Source organism: Sander vitreus, chromosome 4 (assembly GCF_031162955.1).
Source record: "Sander vitreus isolate 19-12246 chromosome 4, sanVit1, whole genome shotgun sequence".
In the NCBI taxonomy this organism is placed as follows: Eukaryota; Metazoa; Chordata; class Actinopteri; order Perciformes; family Percidae; genus Sander; species Sander vitreus.
The window spans coordinates 36,690,617-36,706,398 of record NC_135858.1 but is presented as its reverse complement, the minus strand read 5'-3'; the positions used below and the strand labels follow the sequence as shown (position 1 = coordinate 36,706,398).

Sequence of the window (15,782 nt, the reverse complement as noted above, 5' to 3'; positions counted from 1 at the left end):
AACAGGCTTTGTTCAGCCGCTGGATGCGCCTCCACTGCAAGCTGTCGTCCAGCCTGTAGATCCGAACAGTGCGGCCTGGCAGCTACCAGGAGGCGAAGGCGGCAGCGGCGGAGTACCACAACGCCAAGCTCTTCAGAGCTTTTCACACAGCCGGGCTGGGCACCTTGGTGAAGAAACCTGTAGAGACGGACCAGTTTGCTCTCGCCGACTGAGGTAGATAGTTAGTGTTTGGCGTCTTTGACAGTACACATTTCTGGGATCAGTTTTAAGTAAGTTCCCTCTGGATTGCCATGGACTGGAAGAACGAGGTAGAAGGCATTGTGAATTCAAAGCCTCTAGGTTATCTTTCCTCAAATGCCACTGATCCTGATCTGGTCACTCCAAATTTGCTCCTGATGGGGCAGCGGGAAGCCTCTGTGCCACAAGCCATGTTTGTCAACAGTAAGCTCCTTGGGCAGAGGAAGTGGCGTCATAGCCAGATGTTGGCTGACCACTTCTGGACGTGGTTCATTCGTGACTATTTGCCTAACCTAAGAGGAATTGATCCAGATTCCGGGGCGGCTATGAAAAGACTCCTTCCATTTCCTTTCTTTCAATTCACTTCGGAAATTAATGTGTTGAATCTGCCAGTTGGAAACAGGAGGATACTCATACCACCTGACCACGCCCACCTCACCTGTTGACTATGAATTGTTTGTGAATCCTTTGGCTCTTTCGGAATCATGAATCCGTTGCTACCCTCCCTTGTCCCACCTTACCCCCACGTGCTATGGGGGCACCCTTACCCCCACACACTATCGGGATACCCTTTCCACCACACCCTATCGGGGCACCCTTTCCCCCAGCCCCGTCTGCCGTCATGTCCCCTACAAGCAGCAAGAACCCTGTCATGATCCTGAATGAGTTGCGGCCGGGCCTAAAGTATGAATTTGTGTCAGAGATTGGGGTGAGCCACGGCAAGAACTTTGTCATGTCCGTGACCGTAGATGTGCAGAACTGGGTGGAACAAAAGGCTGGCCAAGGTCCGGGCTGAACAGGTTGGCTCTGTTTTCTAGGCAGTCTGAACAGGCTCTGTCCAGACAGCCGATACCCAGAGAAGGACTGCAGCTTCACCTGCCACAGGTGCTGGCAGACGCCGTCTCTTGCCTGGTTGTTCACCGAGTACTTCACGTCTCCACACACTCAACGGAAAGTTCTGGCTTGTGTCGTCATGACAACAGGTGCGGATGTGAAGGAGGCTCAGGTGATCTGCGTTTCCACGGGAACAAAGTGCATCAACGGAGAATACATGAGCGACAGACCAGGAAGAGGAGCAGCAGAAGTCCATCTTCAGCCAGTGTGAACACAGACAAGGCTTTAAACTGAAGGAAAACATTCAGTTCCACCTTTACATCAGCACATCGCTCTGCGGAGACGCCTGCATCTTCTCTCCGCATGAAGCCGCCATGGAGGATCAGGGTGATAGACACCCGAACAGAAAGGCCCGCGGGTCTGGTGAAGGAACCATCCCAGTCTGCTCCAGTAACACCATTCAGACATGGGACGGGGTTCTCCAGGGCGAGAGGCTGCTCACCATGTCCTGCAGTGACAAGATAGCCATGTGGAACGTGGTTGGATTGCAAGGCTCTCTGATGAGCTACTTCACTGAGGCTGTCTACTTCTCCAGCATCATCCTGGGCGGTCTGTACCATGCAGACCACTGCTCCAGAGCCATGTACCAGAGGATCACTGAGATCCAGGACCTGCCGCAGTCTTTCAGCCTCAACAGACCCAGATTTGACCTTTTTACTGCTGTTTTTATCAATGTGTATGCTCCAACAATGTGTATGCTCCAACAATCAGTGCAGAGAGGAAGCTGTTTCTTTAAATGACTGTGCCTCGGAGGATTTTTTTATTCTTAGCTGGGGATTTTAACTGTACCTGTAATGCATCTTTAGATCACAACCATGCAGAGCCTCATCCAGCTTCCCAGCATGCTCTGGGGCAGCTGGTCTCCACCCACGGCCTGGTGGATGTATGGAGGAGGATGCATGCAGACTGCCGACAGTACACATGGTCCCACCTTAATTTTAATTGTTTATTTACATAGGGATAGTGCATATTAATGGCCATCAGCACAAGTACACAATGTAAATATGCTAGAGTTAGCGCCATAGCAAATGTTCATCTATTGTCCCTAGGCAGATACGTACATACCTCATTTAGAGTAGGATCTCCTCAGCCAGATTAGATCGTATTTATTACTTTAAACATCATTTTAATATTTTTGAAGTGTGTAAAATTGTTCCTGCTTGTTTTACTGATCACTCTTTGCTTTGATGTCATGTTTTTATCATAAATGTAAAACCTAAAACTGCCTACTGGCATTTTAATTCAGTCTTAACATTTGTTAAACATTTTAGAGAGGTCCTTATTTATTTCTGGGATGGCTTTAAACAGAGGAAGAGAGATTTTAGCAGTCTTAGGCAGTGGTGGGACCATGGTAAGACAGAAATTAAACTTATTTGTCAGCAGCACACCGTCAACGTCCCACGAGACATCACCAGATCTATGCAGGACCTGGAGACTGATATAGTGTAACTAGACGTTAAAGTACAGGGTGCACTGGTCAGGTCCTGATTCCAGACCATCTCGGAGATGGATGCTCCCTCTAGCTTCTTCTTCGGCCTGGAGAAGAAGAGTGGACAGAGGCGGATAATCCACTCACTGTTGGCAGACACAGGGCAAATAATAACAGAACCAAGCCAGATAAGAAGACGAGCTGTGGAGTTTTATTCCCGTCTCTACTCTGAGTACGAGGAGGATGTCACCATGATGGAGGGGTTCTGTGAAGAACTACCTCAGGTCTCTGAGGAGATCAACACCCAGCTCAGTGGGCCGGTCAATATGCAGGAGCTGAAGGTAGCTCTGCAGGGCATGCAGGGATGGCGGGCTCCCGGCATAGACAGCCTAAATGTAGAATTTTATAAAGCCTTCTGGGACATCTTTGAGGATGACATTTTAGATGAAGAAAGTTTGGCCTCTGTTTCAATGCTTGCGTCCTGCCGCAGAGCGGTGATAACGCTACTGCAGGAAATCAAAAACTGGCGCCCTGTGTCTCTACTGTGTGCGGATTACAAGCTTCTGTCCAAGGTCTTGGCCTCCAGGCTGGGGAGAGCTATGGAGCAGGTCATCCGTCGGGACCAGACCTACTGTGTGCCCGGCAGGTCCATGGTGTCTACATCATTCGTGATGTTTTGGAAGTCTCCAGCTCGTTGGGTTTTAACACTGGTTTGATTTCTCTAGACCAGGAAAAGGCTTTTGACCATGTTAAACACAGCTTTCGCTGGAAAATAATGGAGAAGTTTGGGTTCAGTGCTGGTTTCATAGCCAAGATTAAGGTGTTGGACAGTGAGGTTGAGAGTGTGCTGAAGTTTAACGGTGGTCGTGTGCTCCTTTTAGTCAGTGTTGAGGAGTCCGGCAGGGCTGTGCTCTGTCCGGGATGCTCTACGCAATCTCCCTGGAACCCCTCCTCAACAAACTACGTACAAACATTGAAGGTCTGAGTTCACCTGATTTTAATGAGAACATTGTTTTATTCCTAGTTTTCGTATTTTATCTGCAGCGAAGGTAAACTGGGGGAAAGCGAAGCCCTCGCTGTTGGTGAATGTCATGATGGTCTCCCAGTTCTCCCCCAAAGCCTAGCCTGGAAAAAAGACGGTCTAAAGTACCTCGGTCTATTCCTCAGTAATGAGGTCATGGTACGGAGAGACCGTTGTGGAAAAAATAAATATCCTAAAATGTCCTATAGAGGTAGAGTTTAAGTTTTAAACAATCTTGTTGCATCCCTTGTGTGACATCGTTTATCTTGTGTGGACCATCCTTCAGACCTACTGGCTCAGATCCAGAGGAAAATGGTAGATTTTTTTTGGGGGGGTCTGCACTGGGTGCCATAGGGGGTGCTGTTTTTTTATCAAGAGAGGAGGGGGGACAGGGCCTTGTCCACCTGGCCAGAAGAACGGCCACCTTCAGCCTTCAGTTCATACAGAAGTTTCTGACGGGGTCGTCTGACTTGGTGTGCAGGAACGTGACCAGCTGTATCCTCAGACATGTGAGTAAACTGGGGCTGGATGCTGCTCTGTTTTTAACTGATCCTACATTTGTAATGTTAAGTGGGTTTCTTCCTTTTTATCAGGGTGTTTTTAAGTCTTGGGCCCTTTTTAATTGTAAATTGTGTGATAGGTCTAACTCTCTGCACTGGTTGTTGAAGGAGCCGCTGATCAACGGGAGCAGACTGGATATCTGCAGCAGGGCGCCTGGGCTACTGGCAGCCCTAAACCAGTCTGGGACTCTAAGCCTGCAGCAGCTGGTAGAGACATCAGGGCCTGGACTATCGGGGGCCAGGGCTCTCTCCTGGTCATGAGATCCGTCCGGGTCGCACAAAGACTCCTAGAACTATGGACACAAAAACTGAATGGGAGAGAGAAGAGACTCCTCATGGAGTACAGCCGGGGAGAGGCTAGGCCAGACCCCACAGACCCGGATGTTTACCTGAGCCCAGAGTTTGGAGAGGAGACCGGCCCCCTGCTAGCTGTCAGTAGCCCAGGCAAACCTACCCTGCACTGAGCAGACCGTCACATTTTACCAGAACTTTGTGAAAGCCATACATAAAAAAGGACTGAGTGGCAGACCCCCCACTGTCTGGAATGACAAGCTGAGGGAGTAGAGGGTTTAATACAATCCTCCCCTCAAAAAAAAAAACGGGCCTCTGAGCTCCAGTGGAGGATTTTACATGGTGCTGTCGCCTCCAATGCTTTTATTTCTGTTATTAATCCCACGGTTCTTAACCAGTGTCCATTCTATAACCTTCGAGAGACTGTGTTCCATGTTTTTACAGAGTGTAAGAGACTCACAGACTTCTTATCTGTTAACATTGGTTTTTAGTCTTTTTTATGTTGTTTTTACTCAGAGGGTTTTTATCATGGGAGCTACCTACAAAAAGGCACAAAAAGATAAGTGGCAGCTTTTGAATTACCTTTCAGGTGAGGCCAAAATGGCAATATATATATATATAAGCAGGAAGAACAGGGAGGAGAACAGAGAGGGGCAGGAGGCCAGGGCAGTCTGGCTCTGCAACATCGGGGCCAGACTCTGGTTAGAGTTCAGCTTTTATAAACACATTGGAGACATTGATGCTTTTAAACAGCGTTGGTGTTTTAATGATATTGTTTGTTCTGTTATTGATGATGAGTTGGCTTTTGCACACAATTTTCCTGAATGAAGTATTTTTAAACAAAAACTGAGATTTTATTGCATCAGCACTTTATTTCATTGTTAAACTGTACAAATTATATGTAAATAAAGTGTTTCGTAAAAATCTAAAATATCTGTCTCTCTCTCTCTGTGTGTGTGTGTGTGTGTGTCTCTCTGTATCTGCATCTCTCTCTCTGTCTCTGTGTGTGTGTGTGTTGCTCTCTCTCTCTCTGCTGTCGTACCCAGAGGTTGTCGTAGGTGTGCATCATCTCGACCGCCTGTCACTTCACTGTTTGCGCAGCGCCGGTTTGCATCAGACTTGTCACCAATCAATGGGTCAATTACAGCAGTCTGACCTGAAGCACTCTCTGAGGATCGAAAGGAGAGATGAGGAGGCAAGCAACTGCTGGACGGCTACCAAGATCACAGAGGAGACGTCGCTCAGAAGCACTGGATGTGACAGAAAACAGATGCATTGAAATATAGATGCACATTAAAAGTTCTCACAAAGGACGCATCCACAAATCACATTAAATACAGTCAGGTCCATAAATATTGGGACATCGACACAATTCTAATCTTTTTGGCTCTATACACCACCACAATGGAGTTGTAATGAAACGAACAAGATGTGCTTTAACTGCAGACTTTCAGCTTTAATTTGAGGGTATTTACATCCAAATCAGGTGAACGGTGTAGGAATTACAACAGTTTGTATATGTGCCTCCCACTTTTTAAGAGACCAAAAGTAATGGGACAGATTAACAATCATAAATCAAAATTTCACTTTTTAATACTTGGTTGCAAATCCTTTGCATTCAATTCCAGCCTGAAGTCTGGAAGGCATAGACATCACCAGACGCTGGGTTTCATCCCTGCTGATGCTCTGCCAGGCCTCTACTGCAACTGTCTTCAGTTCCTGCTTGTTCTTGGGGCATTTTCCCTTCAGTTTTGTCTTCAGCAAGTGAAATGCATGCTCAATCGGATTCAGGTCAGGTGATTGACTTGGCCATTGCATAACATTCCACTTCTTTCCCTTAAAAAACTCTTTGGTTGCTTTCGCAGTATGCTTCGGGTCATTGTCCATCTGCACTGTGAAGCGCCATCCAATGAGTTCTGAAGCATTTGACTGAATATGAGCAGATAATATTGCCCGAAACACTTCAGAATTCATCCTGCTGCTTTTGTCAGCAGTCACATCATCAATAAATACAAGAGAACCAGTTCCATTGGCAGCCATACATGCCCACGCCATGACACTACCACCACCATACTTCACTGATGAGGTGGTATGCTTTGGATCATGAGCAGTTCCTTTCCTTCTCTATACTCTTCTCTTCCCATCACTCTGGTACAAGTTGATCTTTGTCTCATCTGTCCATAGGATGTTGTTCCAGAAATGTGAACTTTTTTTTAGATGTTTGGCAAACTCTAATCTGGCCTTCCTGTTTTTGAGGCTCACCAATGGTTTACATCTTGTAGTGAACCCTCTGTATTCACTCTGGTGAAGTCTTCTCTTGATTGTTGACTTTGACACACATACACCTACCTCCTGGAGAGTGTTCTTGATCTGGCCAACTGTTGTGAAGGGTGTTTTCTTCACCAGGGAAAGTATTCTTCGGTCATCCACCACAGTTGTTTTCCGTGGTCTTCCGGGTCTTTTGGTGTTGCTGAGCTCACCGGTGCGTTCTTTCTTTTTAAGAATGTTCCAAACAGTTGATTTGGCCACACCTAATGTTTTTGCTATCTCTCTGATGGGTTTGTTTAGATTTTTCAGCCTAATGATGGCTTGCTTCACTGATAGTGACAGCTCTTTGGATCTCATATTGAGAGTTGACAGCAACAGATTCCAAATGCAAATAGCACACTTGAAATGAACTCTGGACCTTTTATCTGCTCCTTGTAAATGGGATAATGAGGGAATAACACACACCTGGCCATGGAACAGCTGAGCAGCCAATTGTCCCATTACTTTTGGTCCCTTAAAAAGTGGGAGGCACATATACAAACTGTTGTAATTCCTACACCGTTCACCTGATTTGGATGTAAATACCCTCAAATTAAAGCTGAAAGTCTGCAGTTAAAGCACATCTTGTTCGTTTCATTTCAACTCCATTGTGGTGGTGTATAGAGCCAAAAAGATTAGAATTGTGTCGATGTCCCAATATTTATGGACCTGACTGTACATTTGTTTTAGCAGGTCAGGATTCACAGCAAGGTATATGGTTGATAGACCAAGATGGGAGATAAACGTGCTCTGGTTTATTAACATTTCTTTAAACCACTCACAATCGTCTTGGGAGGAGCTGCTCCGGACGGAGCCACGGTGCCTCTGCTAAATAGTCTCAGGAAGGAACTTGTTTTGGTGGACGATGTGTACGTTCAAAAGTAGTTTTAGGGTTATATCAATTACCCTCTATATTGACAATGTTTCATTTCCGGGATTGCTCCGGTGCCGCTGGAAATTCCCCCGGATGTCCGTCCCCTTCCTCTCTCTTTGTGTTGGCGTTCTAACCTCTGGTGGATTTGTGAGGACTATGGTTAACTGGTCCTCAGATCTCTGCAGGGTAAATCCAGACAGCTAGCTAGACTATCTGTCCAATCGGAGTTTTCTGTTGCACGACTAAAACTACTTTTGAACGTCCACATGTTCCATCAAAACAAGTTCCTTCCTGAGACTATTTAGCAGAGGCACCGTGGCTCTGTCCGGAGCTTAGCCCCACCCAAGACGATTGTGATTGGTTTAAAGAAATGTCAATAAACCAGAGCACGTTTTACTCCCATCCAGGAATGCTGTGTGGACTAGCCAGACCTTCCTCCGCAGCACTGTGGAGGAATGGCAAAGCGAGACTAGTGATACAATACCATTTTACCCATGATGCATTGGTTGGTCTGGCGATGCGAGGCTATATTTGCTATAACGACCGCCTTGCTCTACATTATCCCTTACTCAATACTGCTGATAATACTTTGCTTTGACCTAGATGCAGTATGTTTATTTTTGCAGTATTTTTCTGTCACTTTGCCAGCAGTGTTACCAAATTGATGCCCGACGGTGTCATGTTTCACTAGAGCGGAACCCAGAAGCAGACCAGGACAAGGTGAGTTGAATAAAGGTGAGTATTTATTAAGAGACTTAAATGTGGAAGCAGGAGAATCCAGGTGACGGAGCAGGCAGTGGGGGAGAGTAGGTGGGAGGGTATGAGCAGATCCAATGTTGTTTCTGAAGCAACAGATGAGCAGGCAGAGGTGGAGTGAAGATCCCGGGAGAGTAACTGCAGACAGAGGAAACAAAGGTAAGTTCACAACGAGCAAAAATAACAGAACAGCAAAACTAACTATTAGTAAACTGAGGCTGATATGCAGGCACAACATACTGTTGATGGCTAACGATCCGGCAGGGAATGGATGTCAGGTCAGAGCTTAAGAAGTGGAGAGGTGATGATCAGGACCAGGTGTGCAGGTAGCTAATGAGATGCAGGTGTGGGTAGTTGAGAGAGCCAAACAGGGTGTGTTCAGGAAACTCAGGAAAACAGACTCCAGGACAGAATACAGGCAACTCAGGCAGAAAACAGACTCAGACAGCAGGATTCATGACAGACGGGATCTCTGCTGCTGGCCACTACTGTCGCGGCCTGATTATTTAACGCTGTTTTGAAGTGACTAAGAGCTGAAATATGTTTCTCTTTAAGACCTGGTTATATTTATCACTAATGCTATGAAATATGATGTTAAACATTCTGGGCATTGCGAAACCTTTTCATTGAAAATAACAAAAAGAAGAGGCGACATGCGGGCTTTGATATCCGGCTTTCAGACCCATCCGTCTTCCTTTCATACCGTCTGCCATTGTCTGTGTGTCGGGTGATTAATCTGCATGGCATGTGTGAAATGTTTGTCCATGTCCATCTTTGTATATCGCTTGTCAGTTACATTTTATTTCCTCATTCCTTTCATGTCCCCTTCTTCCTCTGCTCTTCACGTCTCTCCCCTCCGTCACCCTGTGGCTCTTTCCTTCTTTAAATAGCCTCCCTTCATCACCTACCTTTTTTGCTTTCCTCCCTCATTCAAACTTGTTTTTCTGTGAAAAAAACGCTGCTTTCATTCTCAGCATGTTCTGCTGAATGTGCATAATGTTGGCCACAGAGGGCAGTGCTCCCTGCAGCTCTCTCTCTCTCTCTCTCTCTCTCTCTCTCTCTCTCTCTCTCTCTCTCTCTCTCTCTACTTTTTTCTGTTTCTTCCCTGCTGACCTGATCTTTTCTTTTCTCCCTTCAGATCCTTTGTAAATATGTTTGTCTTCTTTAACTGTCAATTGTCAGGTTTTGTGCAATAGCTTGCGAGAGGAGGCAAAGGACATATTTTAAAGGTTTAATAAAGAAAAACAGCTATAAACCAAAGGGGTCCTACAGCAGGCAGGTTAAAAATAGGCAACCAAGATCCAAACAAAAAAGCAATACACTGAAAACTAAGAAGAGGAAAAACCACAGGGAATGGCCCGCGTGACGACGATCGGACAACTGACAAAGAAAGCACAGAGACAAAATACTCGAGGTAACAAGGGACAGGTGACAAGAGGGCTGATGAACAGGTGAGACACATCAGGGTGTGGCAGACAATCACAGAGGCGGGAAAACAAACAAGGAAGGAAGTCAAGCAAGACGTGACAGGAGAAACAGACTCTACAAAGTAAAACAGGAAGCTGAAGCATGAAAACACACGATGGAACTAGGAGAACGAAACGGAGAACACAGAACACAGGTGAAACATTACCATTAACAAGTAACAGGGAAACAGTAACACAGGGAATGAACTGACAAAAAAAAAACCATGACATTCAATGCTTATTCCGTCTTCCATTGTCCCGTTGCTCCTGCCTTGATTGATTCCACACTTTCACTTTCATATTCTGTATTCGCAGCATCTCTCACGTTCCCTCTAACGTGGTGTAGCATTTTAACTCAAATAAAACATTTCACTGTATTTTGAGACATATTTAAAAACTCCTTACAACTGCAGAACTTGCCTGATGATAATAATAATCATGTTTTGGACTTTTCATTATCACAGTAGTCTAGATCAGTGTTTCTCAAATGTTGGTACGTGTCCCCCTAGGGGTTCTCTGGAGGACTGCAGGGGGTACGTGTCCTCCCTAGGGGTACTCTGGAGGACTGCAGGGAGTACATGTACCCCTAGGTGTACTCTGTAGGACTGTAGGGGGTACCGGAGATTTTTTGCAAAATGTTTTTCAGTTACAAGGCTGGTGTGACATGTTCTACGATGTGTTCCTTGACATTGACCAATAGGAAGACAGAGCGCTCTCTGCCTCTCTGGTGCACATCTGTAACTAACTATCTAACTATCTGGTGATAAGAAGGAGAGACACTACTGCTGTTGTCTGGTGGAGGAACGATACACACAGTGCCCATATAGGCTTTGTTTTCACGGCAGGGATTGCCCCGCTTCCCAGCGTTGCACACTAGTGGACAAGCAATGAAAACAGGCTACACCCTCCTACATCCGCGATGGCTGCACCTGATTGGACGGAAAACACACGTGGGGCTCCCAGATTTCAAAACAGACAATAACGGCAGTTTTCCAGGGGCTGCTGCTCCACCAAAGCATCGACCTATGAACTCTCGTTGACCTATGATCGCATCGTAATCTTAACGACAGCACGCGATAATCGGTCAGTTGCCACTCTTCTATCCAAGAATTTTCTCTCATCAAGGACTTTTGTACACTAATTAGACATGTAAATGTCCACGTACATATACGACAGTTCACACGTAGATTCTCAAATGTGTATACATTTATTCTACTTGCACTTCAGGGGCGATCGCTCAGGAAAAGCACAGCAAAAAGAGCAGAAATGGCGTCAAACCGGATGAGTCTGGATGTGGCTAATAGCTGCGAATGGTGTCCGAATATGGACACAGTTACGTTAGCTTGCTAGCTTGAAAGTTGTTGTTTCCTCTAGCAAATGGAGTTTGAGAATGGCAACACACTGAGAGCGGAAGGCGAGGGGGGGCTTCATCCTGGATATGTACTTCTGTTGATCCAGACGTTCATATCAAGTAATCCAGTAATAGATGGTACGGTGCTGCTGACAACAGGGCTCCAGAGAAGCCCACAGCTAACTACTCTACATCCCCCAAAAGCCCCCGAATGATCGGCTCGGCAGCTGAGTTTAATGCATATTTCATATTCACACTGCAGTGTGGTTACTGTGTTACAGTAGTAGAGTGTGTGTTGTCATAAAATCACATACAATGATTTATCTATGTGTTATACATGTTTAATAATGTTTAATTTTCAAACAGTCAACACAACCACAACCCACATTAATAATGTAAGTGTTTATGTCTGTAGAGCGTGTTCTCTGAACACAGTTACAGAGGGCTGGAGAAAGTAGAAAATACACACACACACACACACATACATACACATATACATATATATATATATATATATATATATATATATATATATATATATATATATATATATATATATATATGTGTGTGTATATGTGTAAACTGTGTGTTTGTGTGATACAAGCGCTCATTACTCCTGATTTTCCAGATCTTCCAAGCAGAGTTAACCGCGTCATGATTGGCTCTGTCACCGCAACTGTGTCGTTTTAATTTGAATGTTTCCATCAGTTGTCTCTTCCTTTATTAGTCCTTCAATGGATCCCTCAACTGTGATGTGGGTCAGAGGAAAAGAGGACAAAAAGCCTCCAGACAGACGCAGCCAGGCTCCAAAATTAACATTTTTATCCACCAGCCAAGGACAAGTTAATGTTCACATTTGACCTGCCACTCAATAGATTACCATTGCTTTTTGGCTGCAAATCTACCAGCCACTTACATATTTATACAATATTCAATATTACAATACAATATTCCCCTCCAAAATGTAGTAAAGTAGAAATATTGGGTAGCATAAAATGGAAGTACTTGAGTAAATGCAATTTGTGACATCCCACCACTGTCCTCTTCACACAAACTGTGTGAAAAACCTTCCTGCCCTCACAGCTACACTCCTGTTCTTCATCATCTGCCCAACCTGCTGTATATAATGCTGTGTGTGTGCGTGTGTGTGTGTGTGTGTGTGTGTGTGTCGGGCTGGCACACTCCTCCCGAGCACAGCAACTGTTGCTAAGCTACCAGAGCAGTGAAAAGATGGTGCAGTGTGTGTTGAAGTCTGTACACGCCGCTGTAAAAACCACATCAACAAAAACAAACTGATGGAAAGGAGATTTCTATAAACTAATGGAATCGGCACTGAAATATGTTGCAGCGCTCTTATTAAATGATAAAAGAAAACATGAGTTCTGTGTTCTGTGCAGAGGAATGTGTAGCTTGATGTCCAACATTTGACAGATTTTGTGCTGGAAGATTTTGGTTAATATCATGAATTAAACTTCACAATGTGTGCATTAATGTCTGTTATTATGTTTAGTCATGCTTGTGGCTTCCCTTTGTTACAGACTGAAATAGCTCAACAAGATGGATTTCTATTCAAGTTTGTCCACACATCTATGATCACACGGCCATCGTTTTGCATTTGGTTTTGTCTCTCCTGTTGGGTATGTAAAGTGTTACATACAAAACAAGTGTTCCAAAATGCTGCATTTAACATGTATGTATGTAAATATATATGTATATGTATGTATATATATATGTGTGTGTGTGTGTGTGTGTGTGTGTGTGTGTGTGTGTGTGTGTGTTTGTGTGTGTGTATATGTATGTAAATATATATGTATATGTATGTATATATATATATGTGTGTGTGTGTATATGTATGTAAATATATATGTATATGTATGTATGTAAATATATATGTATATGTATGTATATATATGTGTGTATGTATGTATGTAAGTAAATGATTATTTGATGATTTTTGATAACAATAATAATAATAGGGCCTAATCCTTTTTATTCAGGGAAATTAGCCTACATCTTATTTGACGTGGGGGCGGTAAGGGTTCTGGATAATGGATAGCCCACTGGTCTATACCTACTCCATGTGTAACGTGTCCTGAGATTACTCCTGTTATGATTTGACACTATGAATAAAATTGTATTGGTAAACTCATCCACTGATTCGGACAAACTACAGCTTGAAATGAGACTGAGTTGTTATTTCCAAATAATCCAACCTGCTATGAATACATTTCTAATGCTGCTTATCTGAGCAACAAGATGACAAAAGATTTCCAGTTATTTGGTTTTGGGAGAAAGTGCGTCACAAAACTGATGTCTGGCCCACCAGCAGAGTCCAGCCTTTTGTTGCATACCAATCCAATCAGCACGAGCTCGGCCCCATTCATCAAACTCGGCACTATCAGGCCCGTCATTAGTGGTGCTACTGAACCATATTACAGTTTCGGGTAACCCAAATGAGATGTCTGCAGTGCTGCCACGCTGTACTGTTCAACAGCAGCTTTGTGATCTATGCCTTCATTTCCTGCTGGGGTACAACTTGTTTTCCTCAGAAGTGGGGACATGGTGTATGTACTGGGTACTGGTAGTACTGATAGTACTGGGCAAGAAAGCAGGGAGGGAGACACACTCCCAGCCAGCGGTGGAAGAAGTATTCAGATCCATTACTTAAAGTGCTCATATTCATTTTTAGGTTCATAATTGTAGAGGTTATATCAGAATAGGTTTACATGGTTTAATTTTCAAAACACATTACACTTTTGTTGTACTGCACATTGCTGCTGCTCCTCTTTTCACCCTGTGTGTTGAGCTCTCTGTTCTAGCTACAGAGTGAGACATCTCACTTCTGTTCCATCTTTGTTGGGAGTCGCACATGCTCAGTACCTAGGTAAGGGCTACTAGCCAGTCGGAAGCAGAGTATGAGGGCGTGCCCTGACAGTACCTAGGTAAGGACTACTAGCCAGTCAGAAGCAGAGTATGAGGGCGTGCCCTGACAGTACCTAGGTACGGACTACTAGCCAGTCAGAAGCAGAGTATGAGGGCGTGCCCTGACAGTACCTAGGTAAGGACTACTAGCCAGTCAGAAGCAGAGTATGAGGGCGTGCCCTGACAGTACCTAGGTAAGGACTACTAGCCAGTCAGAAGCAGAGTATGAGGGCGTGCCCTGACAGTAGCTAGGTAAGGACTACTAGCCAGTCAGAAGCAGAGTATGAGGGCGTGCCCTGACAGTAGCTAGGTAAGGACTACTAGCCAGTCAGAAGCAGAGTATGAGGGCGTGCCCTGACAGTACCTAGGTAAGGACTATTAGCCAGTCAGAAGCAGAGTATGAGGGCGTGCCCTGACAGTACCTAGGTAAGGACTACTAGCCAGTCAGAAGCAGAGTATGAGGGCGTGTCCTGACAGTACCTAGGTAAGGACTACTAGCCAGTCAGAAGCAGAGTATGAGGGCGTGTCCTGACAGTACCTAGGTAAGGACTACTAGCCAGTCAGAAGCAGAGTATGAGGGCGTGCCCTGACAGTAGCTAGGTAAGGACTACTAGCCAGTCAGAAGCAGAGTATGAGGGCGTGCCCTGACAGTAGCTAGGTAAGGACTACTAGCCAGTCAGAAGCAGAGTATGAGGGCGTGCCCTGACAGTAGCTAGGTAAGGACTACTAGCCAGTCAGAAGCAGAGTATGAGGGCGTGCCCTGACAGTACCTAGGTAAGGACTATTAGCCAGTCAGAAGCAGAGTATGAGGGCGTGCCCTGACAGTAGCTAGGTAAGGACTACTAGCCAGTCAGAAGCAGAGTATGAGGGCGTGTCCCTGACAGTACCTAGGTAAGGACTACTAGCCAGTCAGAAGCAGAGTATGAGGGCGTGCCCTGACAGTAGCTAGGTAAGGACTACTAGCCAGTCAGAAGCAGAGTATGAGGGCGTGCCCTGACAGTAGCTAGGTAAGGACTACTAGCCAGTCAGAAGCAGAGTATGAGGGCGTGCCCTGACAGTAGCTAGGTAAGGACTACTAGCCAGTCAGAAGCAGAGTATGAGGGCGTGCCATGCTAGCAGCTAGGCGAGCATTATAACGTGTGTTCCAAAGTGACCACGTTTGTCTCTGAAGTAAAGGCTGGACTACAATAGAGCTGTTTGGAGCAGTTTGTGAACAGTGTTTTCTGTTGGAGATGGTAAGTCCCTTTGGGGGGGACTTTGGGCTTTTTCACTTTGTAAACCTATAACATGCACAAAAAAGATATATAACACTATAAAGGAAAGGGAAAGAGCCAAAAAGCATAATATGAGCACTTTAAGTAAATGTACTAATACCACACTAACAATACTCACTACAAAACAGAAGCATGCTTGACGTTTGACACTAGGGTTTAAGACGATCTGGCAACAAAGCTTGTGAGAAGGGGGGGTATATATACTATGGGAGACAATTAGACACAGGTGAAACACATTTGGGTTGGGCAGTTGATCACAAAAGCGGGAAAGTAGACAAAGACTTGAAGTGATCTGACCTGGAATGAGAAACAAAATAAAACAGGGACAGACAACGACGACGACTGTGAGACGTGACACAAGTATTATAAATAAATAGCAGCGATGATAATACAGTATTAC

At 45.0% G+C, this 15,782-nt stretch overlaps 2 pseudogenes; both read left to right on the top strand.

Annotated features, from left to right (window-relative positions):
* The first annotated feature begins 769 nt into the window (after window positions 1–769).
* LOC144516147 (double-stranded RNA-specific editase 1 pseudogene) lies at window positions 770–1,871 on the top strand (annotated as a pseudogene).
* A 766-nt stretch (window positions 1,872–2,637) lies between these two features.
* Window positions 2,638–15,782, top strand: part of LOC144516146 (uncharacterized) — a 20,647-nt pseudogene continuing 7,502 nt past the window's right edge.